Source organism: Schistocerca piceifrons, chromosome 6, assembly GCF_021461385.2.
Source record: "Schistocerca piceifrons isolate TAMUIC-IGC-003096 chromosome 6, iqSchPice1.1, whole genome shotgun sequence".
Lineage (NCBI taxonomy): Eukaryota > Metazoa > Arthropoda > Insecta > Orthoptera > Acrididae > Schistocerca > Schistocerca piceifrons.
Window position 1 is genome coordinate 96,406,528 of NC_060143.1, and position 13,501 is coordinate 96,420,028.

Consider the following 13,501-nt stretch of genomic DNA (forward strand, 5'->3'; position numbering starts at 1 on the left):
CCCGCTTCAATCTGAGCCCTGATGACCAGAAAATATGTGTCTGGAGACGCTCCACACAGTGGTGAGGTACCAACCTGACTGTCGCCCGCCAAACCGCCTGACAGCCAGGAGTGATGGTCTGGGGTACAATTTCTTTTCGTAGCTACGCCCCTTTGCTTTTCGTCTACAGCACCTTTACAGCACAGTGGTACATCGACGATATTCTTCACCCCATTTTCTTGTCCTTCATGGCAAGCCATCCAGGGGTTACATTTCATCAAGATAATGCCTTCCCGCATATGGCGAGAGTTTCTACTGCTTATCTTCATGCTTGCCCAACTCTACTTGGACCAGAAAGTTGCCAGATCTCTTCCCAACTGAGAACGTGTGGAGCATTATGGGCAGGGCCGTCGAACCAGCCCGGGATTTTGACATCTTACGCACCAGTTGGACATAATTTGCCACGATATCCCTCTGGAGAACATCCAACAACTCTGTCAATCAATCTCACGCCGAAAAAGTGCTTCCATAACGGCCAGAGGTGGACCAACACGTTATTGACTCAATTTGTGAAGCTCTTTCTCTTGAATAAAAATCCGATTTTTCTGAAATTGTAGTCATTTGTTTGTCTTGTAGTGGCAAATTCTGCCACCGAATGTAGCAGCAGCACTAAATATAGCGGGAAGATGTAGAAGGCACCGTATTAAGACTCATCTGAGTTTTCCAAGTGATTTATTGTTTCCAACTACAATGCCTCCATTCCTTTCAATCTGCGTCACTGGGTCCCGCAATGCTGAGGACACCACTTCGCTGTCTGCAAAATGGCTTCACGCAGAATGGCTTCCTCAGTGACCCGCGCACACACAGCTGTGAGTCAGTCTTGTACGGCAGCAGATTGCGGCCGTCGTCAGGATGCCAGCAGTTGACTCAGTGGTCTGCGACCCTGCCGACTCAGCGCTGCTCGCTGGGAGCTGCAGGCGGCCAGCTGTGTGCTTCTCGCCAGCTTGGCTAAGATCGCAGCGAAAACAAGCACCTGCGATCCAGAGTCCGAATCTGTGTCCCTCGCCTCGGAATGCCTCCGGCGTGTGTTGGAAGCCAGGACGACTGTCCTTGGTAGCGAGCCGTGGAGTGGCTCGCCACTGGCTGGCTATGGACCCTGCGTCGTCCTCAGAGGGTCGAACCAGCAACCCGCCGTGGACTGGAATGCTGGAGCCCCATCTACTGCTGCGTGTAGCTGGTGGTGTGACACGCCCCGCCATCCAGGAGACCTGCCACACTTGAATAAATCCCGTTAGAAACCCGCACCTATTTATATGCGGCTGTGCGCCTCTGTTTTTCCTTACGCACCGCTTCGCGTCACATACTCATAGGATGCTAGGTTGGCCAGTGGGCCCCTTCCGCCTGTGATTTGCGACATGTAAAACCACTACGTATACTCTTGCCCTGTGGCCTCTATTCAACTTCACAACTGTTGGTATGCATAACTCACTGCAATCCTGCCCACACCTGGCTGTAACTTGTGCTTGGAATATTGGAAAAAACTAACTTTCCCTATCCTAAACGGTGGTGCCGCTACAGTCTGTACATGTACACCATATCTACCGATTTACATCCCATACGGAAAATTCCTTTGTGGTGTGTCGACTTTTTTTTGTCTTAGGGGGCATAATAACAGACAACTCAGCTGATGTAGACTGTGTGATGGGGATTTGCTGCTGCGAGGTGCCCCCCTTCCCCTATCTCCTGCGTTCCACTGCACTCGGCCCATGTGAATTCATTGACTATCCTGACAGCACGTATGAGGCTAGGCATGAGGTGCGATTTAAATAGAATTTTTACTGTTTCATGGAATTCTTTTTCGTTTACAACCACAGAACGCTCAGATAATAAAGTCATTTTACAAGAATTACGCTGCATAGCAGTCTGACATGGCGTTATGAGGAACAATTGAGTGTGAATGTGCTCTAAAAGCGAAATAACCATCGTACTGTGACCAAAATAATAATGGCTCTGCGGGTCTCGCAATATTCGTGTATCACATGTCGCCTGCATATTAACGATTGCCTACCACTGGATTAGACGATTTCAGTTTGCGAAAAAAACTTGAGAATCGTTTACAGTGTTTCTTCACTTTTCTTCCCATTCTCCTCTTTCTCACGAGTCTGCCTATCTTCACAGTGCTAGTTTAGAGTGAGTTTAATGATATAATTACTTTTAATTTATTGATCATTTAATTCCCCCACAACTGGCAGCAACCATATTGTTGCTCTTCAGGCGAATTGCATATACAATCAGCTTCACAAAAGAGTGTACGCAGTTATCTGTATGAAGTAAAAGACAATATCTTAAATATATACATTTACACGAAAATACATTTTATTACTAATCGCGCAATTACCTAACAGTTAATCCAATCGCTGCCATTATCGATTATAGCTTGGCACCTCTTTGGGATGCTTTTCACGAGATTTTCTGCATATTCTCTCGGTAACTATCTCGATATCGTCCTGATTTTATATGGCAGCTGCTTCGAAACATATATCGACTTTCCTTTAAGGTTCATCTTAATGTTTGGTCAAATATTTCGATCGGATTTGCGTCCAGAGACATTGCAGGCCAATCCATCGTCGACACTCCATTGTCTTGTTTCCACCCTGTTTGGAGTTGGCTGCTATGTTTCGGATCATTATCCTCTTTCAAACCAAATAGCTCAGAAAACATTTTTGCTAAATATTGCACATTTTTCAAAGTTTAAATTGGCTTTAAATAAACGCAAAATATTAAACTGCAGCCGCCAAAGCAACACATTCAACTCTCACACTTTATGTATACACTGCGCAAAAGCGCAGTGATTGCAGATTCAAGACCACTACCAGCGATGTCACTGCGGACGTTGCATTTAAAATTATGGCGTACACTTTCTTGTGGAACTGGCTATAGACAGGGTACTGCAAAGTCTTTACTTCAGACATGTTGGGATGATAGGTTACGTCGTGTGCAGCAACTTTTTGTGACGCTGGGTGTCTCTTTATTGTTGACTGGCAGCACGGCGTAGGGAACCCGTGGTGTGTGCGTGCAACGTGTGTTGCCTATTGTGCAATCACTTGGTCTGCGTGAAAGGAGACAAGATGAAGTGGCTAATACGTTCCTAAAATATCTTAACGCTCTTAGAGATACTCACTCTTCCGTTTTTCTTGTTGAAAATCACTATATCGGTTTACTGGTGTGGGTAGTATGGAGATACAGCACACTAGATTGGTGAAATCTCGTCGTTCCAGGACTAGCGATTCAATTAAAAGAGGCCTAGAGTCCCTGGGAGTGTCGATATACATTTTGTCTCTAACTAAAGTCTTTTCCCCATGAAGTGATCTATAATCTCTAGAAATTTTTTATGCAAAGACTTTGAAACACTAGGCAGGGTGTCCCAGGACGAATAGTCAAAATTCAGGGGTATGGTAGGAATGAACATCTGAATCTAGTAAACATGGGCTCTGATGCGCATATCCTAAGAGCTATGAGTACTTCTACATCTTTGATACTATGAAACGAATCTCTTCTATAGCAAGATTTTTGCTTTCCATATTTTAGGAGCATGTAGTAAGCACCAAAACATTAAAAAGTTGTCTAGTACACATGGGCTTTAAACTGCACACCTTAAGTCCTATGAGTACGTTTTCAGTACAAGAGACTTGTTTCACAGAAGTGAAGATGAACAAGTGCTCATAGCTCTAAGTTATGAATTTTAGAGAATCTGTTTACTAAACCGTTAGTCTTAAAGCAATTGTTCCTGTCATATCCCTGAATACTGAACATTCGTCCTTTCTTTAGAATTAAAAACAAAATAAAGATTACTACTGTTGATTATTTACAAGTGGTGACAGTGTGGCTAGTTCAATCATGATGATGATGATAACAATGATGATTATGGCGATTATGATGATGATGATGATGATAAATTTTGCAAGTCCTCAAGTTCAGTTTGCAGTGGTAAATGCTATGTTGGTGGGAAAGTTGTGGGGATGAAGGGCAACAGGGCGATACAGATAAAGATTAAGCTTATCCATTACGGCGACACAGATAAATTTATCGCTTTTTCTGGGGTTAGGGGATACTGTTGGGCTGGGAAGTTGAATATATACGAGGGGCGTTTGGAAAGTCTGTGCAAAAATAAAAACTACTCACGTATTTGGGGTAAACCTCTTTTATTTTTCGACATAGTCTCCTTTTCGACTTATGCACTTCATCCAACGCTGTTCTAATTTATCGATCCCTTCCGAATAATAGGAATTGTCCAAGTCTGCAAAATAGCTAAATGACAACCTCAAATCTAATTAGGATTCCTCCCACTACTTAATCTCGCTGACGTAACGACCTGTTCGTAACCAATACTTTGTTACGAGATTTGCACCATACAAAATTCGTGTCCAGAACAACTTCAAATCTGAAGATTATCCTGTCACCAGGTCGCCACGTGTAACCTCCCCCTCACTTATCGACCTTAATGACAGTGAAAAATTAAACCGCGTGTACCTAATGGAAATTTGGGAAAAGCAATCGTCACCGAAGTTAATCTGTCGGTAAAGAGGGAGGAAAGGGTTACATCTAAATGAAAGGAAAAATGCAAATGAAATTGGTGGAAATTAATTTTAATAAAAGGGTAAAATTAATAAAGGAAGTAAATGTGCGGCCGTTACGTTAACAATTAACTAGCGGTAATTAGATATTTGAGATTTGGGGGAAATTACGGTCGCCAGTTCTATGGACAATTACTATAGTAACTGAAAAAGAAAGGTTATTACACATATAACTAGCACTAGAAGCGTGGCAACTGAAGGTTGACACGTGTAGTGTGAAAACTGAAAGTTTGTCAGAAGTAATAAATTTCGCTACACTCTGACTTAATTTAGCAAAAGAATTAATAAAACCGGAAAACTGAAAGTTAATTTAGTCACTGAAATTAATAGTGGGCTTTGTTTCTGAAGCACATCGAAATTCAGTAAAATACGGTTAGTCTTGGGCTACCTCAACAATCATTTCAAAAGCTACTTGAATCTATGCAATTTAGAAATAAGAGATTTAACTTTGAACTTGAACTAAATGATTCTGAACAATTAACAATAGTAAAATTTAGTACGTACCAAGCTGAGCTGCAGTCACAGGTAAGCTGAAATATGCTAACAAAACTCGCACTCTTAATTTGTGCTTGTGTAATCTAAATATTGTAGCCAGCTATGAATACCTTAACTGAACTTTGAAATTAAGGCAGTGAAATGGAATGATATTACTTTGATGCTGGCGTCTGAATTTCAACGACACTTGGGTTCATTTCGGAAAAGGAAGGGACCTGCTTGGCAATGCAATTGGGACAATGAGCAACAAAGGTTCATGCTAAGTTGCTGTAATTTTGTGATGCAACAATTTTAAAAGCTGAGGCCTGCCATACAGTTCCAAAACTTTACGTGATTCCAGTCTTCCTTGTTGGTTGATTGAGGGTTTTAAGCTGTCGATCGAGGAGGTGGCGACAGTCACTCATTGTCGGCCGTCGCTGTTGCAGAAGCTGGATTTTGGCGCGCCTTCTTCTCGACACGGTCTCCAGCCGAAACGGGCTCTCGATGTGTGCCAGCTAACGCTTCCCGTCCGCGACACCATGTCCGAAACTATCATAGCAAGTCGAGCGCAATTTCATGCTGCTAAACCGCGAAAGCGCGGCAACTCGCGGGAGAGTCACACAACACACCTGCTCCACTGCACTACCCCAACCAGACTCTCTCTCTGCTCCGCCCGCGCTCCACGCGACAGAGTTAACACTACCATAGATCCTAAACACTTTGGTTCTCCACACGACCTATCGATGTAATCGTTCGATAGCATAGTTTTCCCTAGGCAAGACCCAGCGTAAAAATACAAATAGTATTTACGAAACAAACCAACATAAATACATAAATGTATATACATACAAATAGTAAAACAATTACAATATACAAAGACACAGAAATGTTATATCTTCAGGTAACAAAATAAGGAAAAAAATTTGCAGTGCAATAGATGGAAATAGGAGGATATGCATTTCCGGCGTTACACGTGCCCCACATTGTCTGAGGATGTTCATGTAACCTAAACAGACTCAGAAAATGTCCCAAAAAGGAAAAAAAACAGCGGAAATGCATATGCTCAAAAAATCAAGAAAATTTAGCATTAGGTGAATTAACCATAAACCAATTTTTAGACCATAATAATTGAGTGGAGACACTCCTAATCTTATTCCACTCTGTCATCTTACACAAAAGAAAACAGGTTGACAACATATTAAAATTCATAGAAAACATTGACAATGGTTTAGCTATTCTGAAATCGTCAAAATTCCTAACAGTATCAAGAAATGGAATTCTATCTACAAAATTAACCAGAGTACAGGGTCATAAAAAACAGGTATATCAAAATACATAAATTAATAATTAATTACATAGAATACACATTTTTATATAACCTTTTCATAATTAATATTCTCGTCATGAGAGTCCACTTAACGCTAAACAAGAAAATAATATACAGCAGATCGAAAAAAACATAAATATTGACAGCAGAATTCTTTCATATCAGCTGTCCGGGAAGAAAAACAACTCCGCCTTCCGTACCCGCAAGTACAAAGAATGCCGACAGCGGCACAAGAGCCGACAGTGGCACAAGAGCCGACAGCGGCTCCGCCTCGCCAGTATTGTTGCGCCCGCCTGTGCGGCACGCTTGATCTCACTCGCCTGTGTAACGGCACTTCCAGAACGTCCGTTTCACTGAATTCTTTCGGAAAAACTCACTCCCGAGTAATCTCAAGGAATCTATTAGCGCTATTACAGTGGATAACTCAACACTGTCCATCATCATACGCATGTACTAGCCTGAAACTTAACACAGTGTCTAAGTACATCGGCAATGACTAGTAAATCACATATTTATGAAATCTTACAGCTAGTTACAAAATCATATTTACATTCCTTAATCTACTGTGACTCAGCTAAAAACTTAAAATAGCAGCTTGGATTTTTCAATCGATTAAGGATCAGTTACTCTCAAATCATTTAATCAAAATTAATTACATATAAATTACAACTTCTTTAATGTCCTCTTGGTCAGGCAAAAGCATGGCAATCTAGCAAATCGTTAAATATTACACTCTATATTTACATACTGTACAAATTACCCATTCTGTGGTATTAATCAATCCTTGGTTGGTACAATTTCAAGTCTACAATGTTCTGTATACTTAATAGTTTTCCAGAGCTTGGATACTCTAAGCAATAAGCATTTGTGTGAGGTACACCAATGACTTTATATGGTCCATTATAGACAAACTTAAATTTAGAGATTTCATTGTCTATCTCGCTCGATTTCTCATGAGCTTTTACAAGTACTAAGCCTGCGATTGCAAACTTAGCAAAACGCGCTTTAGCGTCATGACGACGTATGCGAGCATCGGCTTTTAGCTTCATTATTTCTGGCAAACGATCTTTTTTCACACCAATACTCGGTTTGTCTGGAAACACACTCGTATTCCTCATTATTACTTCATACAGGCCTCAAATTTGTTCGTGTGTTACGTTTGACACACCGTCTACAATACTTTCCAATTCACTTTCTACGCTATTGTCAATGCCAAGATTCCTCACGTTACAGTAGTTCAAATTCATACCTACGTCAATGGCATCCGGCCAGTTAACAATGTGTATAGGCTGGTATTGCCTATGCACACCGTCTCCTGCCTCGTCAAAACTAACTACTATTGTTTTATCTTGTGACGTACATGTCAAAGATTTGCTTTCGCAATTAATCACTGCACGGTACTTTAATAGCCAATCTAACCCGATAATTACTTCCGTCGTTAAGTCTGGCACGACGGCAAACCCTTGTTCAAATCGTGCCCCACATATTTCGAAGTTGACAAAAATCTGTTTTGTGACCGGTTTACTGGCCTTCCCAGTAGCACCGATAATTTTCACTCCTGTTACTGGCATAACTACGATGGCAGGTCTGTCTTTCAGTAACTCAAATATTTTCCCAGATACAGCACTCAATTCTGTACCGGTGTCAATCAACACGTTTAGTGGTAGGTCGTGCATATTAACAGACAGTACTATCTGTCTACACTTGTCCTCGACTGTTTCTTTATTTTCCCACAGTAAATCCTCGTCTATATCCAGGTCATTCCAAACAAAACCATCCGGCTTTGATCCTAAATCCGGCTTATCTGGCGGCTTTTTCAGCCTCCAATACCGAAACCTTTTCCTGTAACTCGTCAACTAGTGAGTGTTGCTTTGCTATCAATTCACTAATTGTCACCTTCGTTGATTCCTCTTTGGTCAGATTGATCTCATCTGCCAATCTACCTGGAGGAATGTGCCCAGTAGTATCTGCAATTACTTCCTCTGGATCTGCGCAACCCACACTGCTACCGTCTGACGGTATAACGTCAGCTCTAACCTCATACACGCTGTAATCTACGTGCTTTTCTACCAATCGTGTCCGGCTATCACTAAACTTCTCGTAATCTTTCTCCTCAATACTTTCGCAATGTTTAAACTGGAGTTTTGCGTCGTATAGGTTGGCCACTTCTACCACTATAACTTTCGGTAAAGTCTGCCGGTCAGGGCCAGAACTTTCCCTTACTACTTCAACATCCAACTCCTGCGGGACGAAACACGACAAATCTTGCTCGTGCCCCCCATTAACATCAACTATTTCTGGTAAAGTCTGCCGGTTAGGGCCAGAAGTTTCTATCACTTCACAAACACTATCTTCCTGCGGGTCGAGACGCGGCAAACCCTGCCCGCGCTCTCCATAAACACTTCTCCCGTACAGGCCCCTATAATCTCTTAGTTCGTCGTATAAGCGACCGAACTGCCTTAACCAGACCTCATCCCTCTCTGCATCCCCTCGCTCGATGACGGACGTGTTATCCGACATCTGATCTTCTCTCAACAATTGCGAATCATTCTTAAACTCAATCTCCGTTTCCGCTGTGGGTGTTACAGCTGCCACTTTATAATCGATTTCCGGAACACTACTTAAATTGTTCTCACTGACAGTGAATGTATTTTCTACTGCCGTGTCTACAGCTGATCTACTACTTGTGGGTGCACTCCTTTCTCTTAACACTGGCACACTCTCCCGCCGTTGATTAATCCATACGGAATTTTCATAACGACGACACCGCGGTTTTCTACTGTTATTGGGCCGTCAAAATTTCTCCACGCCCGGTCGGCCCCTCACCGGCGCGGCTAATGGTTTCCCTGTCTCGTCCCAGCAGATACGCTCCCCGGATGCTCTCTGGCGTTATTACTATTTTGCGAAGCCCGTATCACGCTATTATGATACTGGTTTCCATCATTCCTGTTATTATTTGCATTGTACCGATTGTCATTACGGTCCGAACCATTATTGTTACTGCTGCCATGGTTGCGGTATGCATTATTCCCATGGTTATCGTTGTTGTGGTTGTTGTGGTATCCGTTGTTGTTACCATGGCCCCTACCACTGTCGCGATTATTGCGCCAATTGTCCTCGTCCTCAATTCTTTCCAGGAAATCATTGATTGTCCTGTAATTGCTTCCTACGTAGCGTTTTGTATCATCCGGAAGCTTCTTGTAGAGTTCCCAGACTATTTCGGATTCCGTGCGGCGATCACGCAAATATTCCAACTTGCGGATCCAGCCCTCACAAATCTCCTTCATCGAGCCGCGCGAATTCGCATCGAAAGGCCTCGATACGACAAATTCGCGCCAGACACTTTGTCGTTTTTGCTCTGCCCAGTATTCAGCCAGAAACAAATTTTTAAACTCGTCAAAAGTCAGGTTCGTAATGTTGAGGTTTAAGCCCCAACGCTTGGCATCACCAGCCAACACGTCAATAACCGCATTAATTTTTTTCTCATTAGTCCATGATCTGGATATAACTCTTTCACAATTTTTAATGAAATCCGTCGCAAGTATACCGCCTTTTTTCAAGGGGTCGAACCGCTCCTCTTTCGTCAACAATTCCGAACTATGTGCACAGATTGGCACATAACTCTGTTTTTTGTCAAGTTTCTTTTCTAATTCCGACACTCTCGTAATTACTTGACAAGTGGTTGTCGCAAGCGTTTCTACTTCCCTTTTTTCTCTTCGCAGGTATTAGCCTGCTTCGTCACTTTGGTATCTACTTCGGATACTAAAGCCTTTAAAGTTTCCACCTTCTTTTGATCCTCTTTCTTCACTAATTGAATTTGTTCCGTCACCTTATTCTCGATGATCGGAGCAACTGCTTCTCCTACACTTTTCTCGATTCTGCTAATTTCGGAATTAAAACGAGTATTTATGCTCGCAATTTCCGCCTGAACGCCTATCATTTCCTGTTTTAGATTACCGATTTCGGTATTAATTACAACAATATCTTCTTTGATTTTATCAAGTTTTGTGTTAACAATTCCAACATTGTTGTTAACAACATTAATAGCTTTGTTCTGATTGTCTAGTTTCCGTTCAATTTTTTCAGGCTGAGCTTCTTGCTTGGCAGACTGAGCGTCTTCCTTGGCGGCCTGAGCTTTAATTTCTGCCGATTGACTCTTGATTTCGTTAATCAAAACATTCAATAAATCAGTTAAATTCCCGAAAACTACCGGTTTTACTTACGTAGCGGCTTCCTCTTTAATGGTCCCTCCGTATTCGTCATGAAGGGGTTCAGATTTGATTATCACTTCCGATTCCGAAACATTTTCTAAAGTTTGGAATTTCATTTCCGCTCTTTGTTGCGTTCCGGCGGTCGCGGCTTTCATGCTAGCCGCCTGCCGCTGAACAATGGGTACCGCGGTGCGCGTTTCCCACTGTTCGACCGATTGTTCCGTATCCAAGTCTACCAAATTTTGGTAATTGTTGCCTTCACTCATCTTAATAATTTTCAATATAAATGACAAAACTCAAATCTAATTAGAATTCCTCCCACTACTTAATCTCGCTGACGTAACGACCTGTTCGTAACCAATACTTTGTTACGAGAGATGCACCATACAAAATTCGTGTCCAGAACAACTTCAAATCTGAAGATTGTCCTGTCACCAGGTCGCCACGTGGAACCTCCCCCTCACTTATCGACCCTAATGACAGTGAAAAATTAAACCGCGTGTACCTAATGGAAATTTGGGAAAAGCAATCGTCACCGAAGTTAATCTGTCGGTAAAGAGGGAGGAAAGGGTTACATCTAAATGAAAGGAAAAATGCAAATGAAATTGGTGGAAATTAATTTTAATAAAAGGGTAAAATTAATAAAGGAAGTAAATGTGCGGCCGTTACGTTAACAATTAACTAGCGGTAATTAGATATTTGAGATTTGGGGGAAATTACGGTCGCCAGTTCTATGGACAATTACTATAGTAACTGAAAAAGAAAGGTTATTACACATATAACTAGCACTAGAAGCGTGGCAACTGAAGGTTGACACGTGTAGTGTGAAAACTGAAAGTTTGTCAGAAGTAATAAATTTCGCTACACTCTGACTTAATTTAGCAAAAGAATTAATAAAACCGGAAAACTGAAAGTTAATTTAGTCACTGAAATTAATAGTGAGCTTTGTTTCTGAAGCACATCGAAATTCAGTAAAATACGGTTAGTCTTGGGCTACCTCAACAATCATTTCAAAAGCTACTTGAATCTATGCAATTTAGAAATAAGAGATTTAACTTTGAACTTGAACTAAATGATTCTGAACAATTAACAATAGTAAAATTTAGTACGTACCAAGCTGAGCTGCAGTCACAGGTAAGCTAAAATATGCTAACAAAACTCGCACTCTTAATTTGTGCTTGTGTAATCTAAATATTGTAGCCAGCTATGAATACCTTAACTGAACTTTGAAATTAAGGCAGTGAAATGGAATGATATACTTTAATGCTGGCATCTGAATTTCAACGACACTTGGGTTCATTTCGGAAAAGGAAGGGACCTGCTTGGCAATGCAATTGGGACAATGAGCAACAAAGGTTCATGCTAAGTTGCTTTAATTTTGTGATGCAACAATTTTAGAAGCTGGGGTCTGCCATACAGTTCTAAAACTTTACGTGCTTCCAGTCTTCCTTGTTGGTTGATTGAGGGTTTTAAGCTGTCGATCGAGGAGGTGGCGACAGTCACTCATTGTCGGCCGTCGCTGTTGCAGAAGCTGGATTTTGGCGCGCCTTCTTCTCGACACGGTCTCCAGCCGAAACGGGCTCTCGATGTGTGCCAGCTAACGCTTCCCGTCCGCGACACCATGTCCGAAACTATCATAGCAAGTCGAGCGCAATTTCATGCTGCTAAACCGCGAAAGCGCGGCAACTCGCGGGAGAGTCACACAACACACCTGCTCCACTGCACTACCCCAGCCAGACTCTCTCTCTGCTCTGCCCGCGCTCCACGCGACAGAGTTAACACTACCAAAGATCCTAAACACTTTGGTTCTCCACACGACCTATCGATGTAATCGTTCGATAGCATAGTTTTCCCTAGGCAAGACCCAGCGTAAAAATACAAATAGTATTTACGAAACAAACCAACATAAATACATAAATGTATATACATACAAATAGTAAAACAATTACAATATACAAAGACACAGAAATGTTATATCTTCAGGTAACAAAATAAAGAAAAAAATTTGCAGTGCAATAGATGGAAATAGGAGGATATGCATTTCCGGCGTTACAAGTGAAATGAGTTGGAATCCTATTTCCATTAATTTTGCGATCACAACTGCTGAGGCGTGTGCTGGTGCATCGTCTTGAGGGAAAAGGACTTTTTTGCGGTCCAATTACCGGCGTTTATCTTACAGCTCAGTTTTCAAACGGTCCAATAACGATGAATAATATTCACCTGTAATAGTTTTACCCTTTTCCAGATAGTCGATGAGGATTATCCCTAACGAATCCCAAAAGACAGTCGCCATAACCTTTCCGGCCGAAGGAATGGTCTTCGCCTGTTTTGGTGCAGATTCTTCCTTGGTAACCCATTTTTTAGATTGTTGCTTGGTTTCAGGAGTATAGTAATATATCCATGTTTCATCCACAGTGATGAAACAACGCTTAAAGTCCTCCGGATTGTTCCTCAACAGCTGCAAACCATCCTTGCAACACTTCACACGATTCCGTTTTTTGTAAAGCGTAACCAATCGTGGAACCCATCTTGAGGATAGCTTTCTCATGTCCAAATGTTTATGCAAAATAATATGTACCCATTCATTCGAGATACCCACAGCACTAGCAATCTCTCGCACCTTAACTCGTCTGTCATCCATCACCATATCATAGACTTTATCAATTATTTCTGGAGCTGTAACTTCCACAGGGCGTCCAGAATGTTCAGCATCCCTTGTACCCATATGGCCACTCCGAAAATTTTGAAACCACTTATGAACTGAAACTTCCTGGCAGATTAAAACTGTGTGCCGGACCGAGACTCGAACTCGGAGAGCTTCTGTTAAGTTTGGAAGGTAGGAGACGAGGTACTGGCAGAAGTAAAGCTGTGAGGAC

The 13,501-nt window shown here is 41.9% G+C and overlaps 1 protein-coding gene across 1 annotated transcript in view; it reads left to right on the top strand.

Annotated features, from left to right (window-relative positions):
- Positions 1–13,501, top strand: part of LOC124803041 (TOG array regulator of axonemal microtubules protein 1) — a 76,581-nt gene that overhangs the window by 18,582 nt on the left and 44,498 nt on the right. The window lies entirely within an intron of this gene.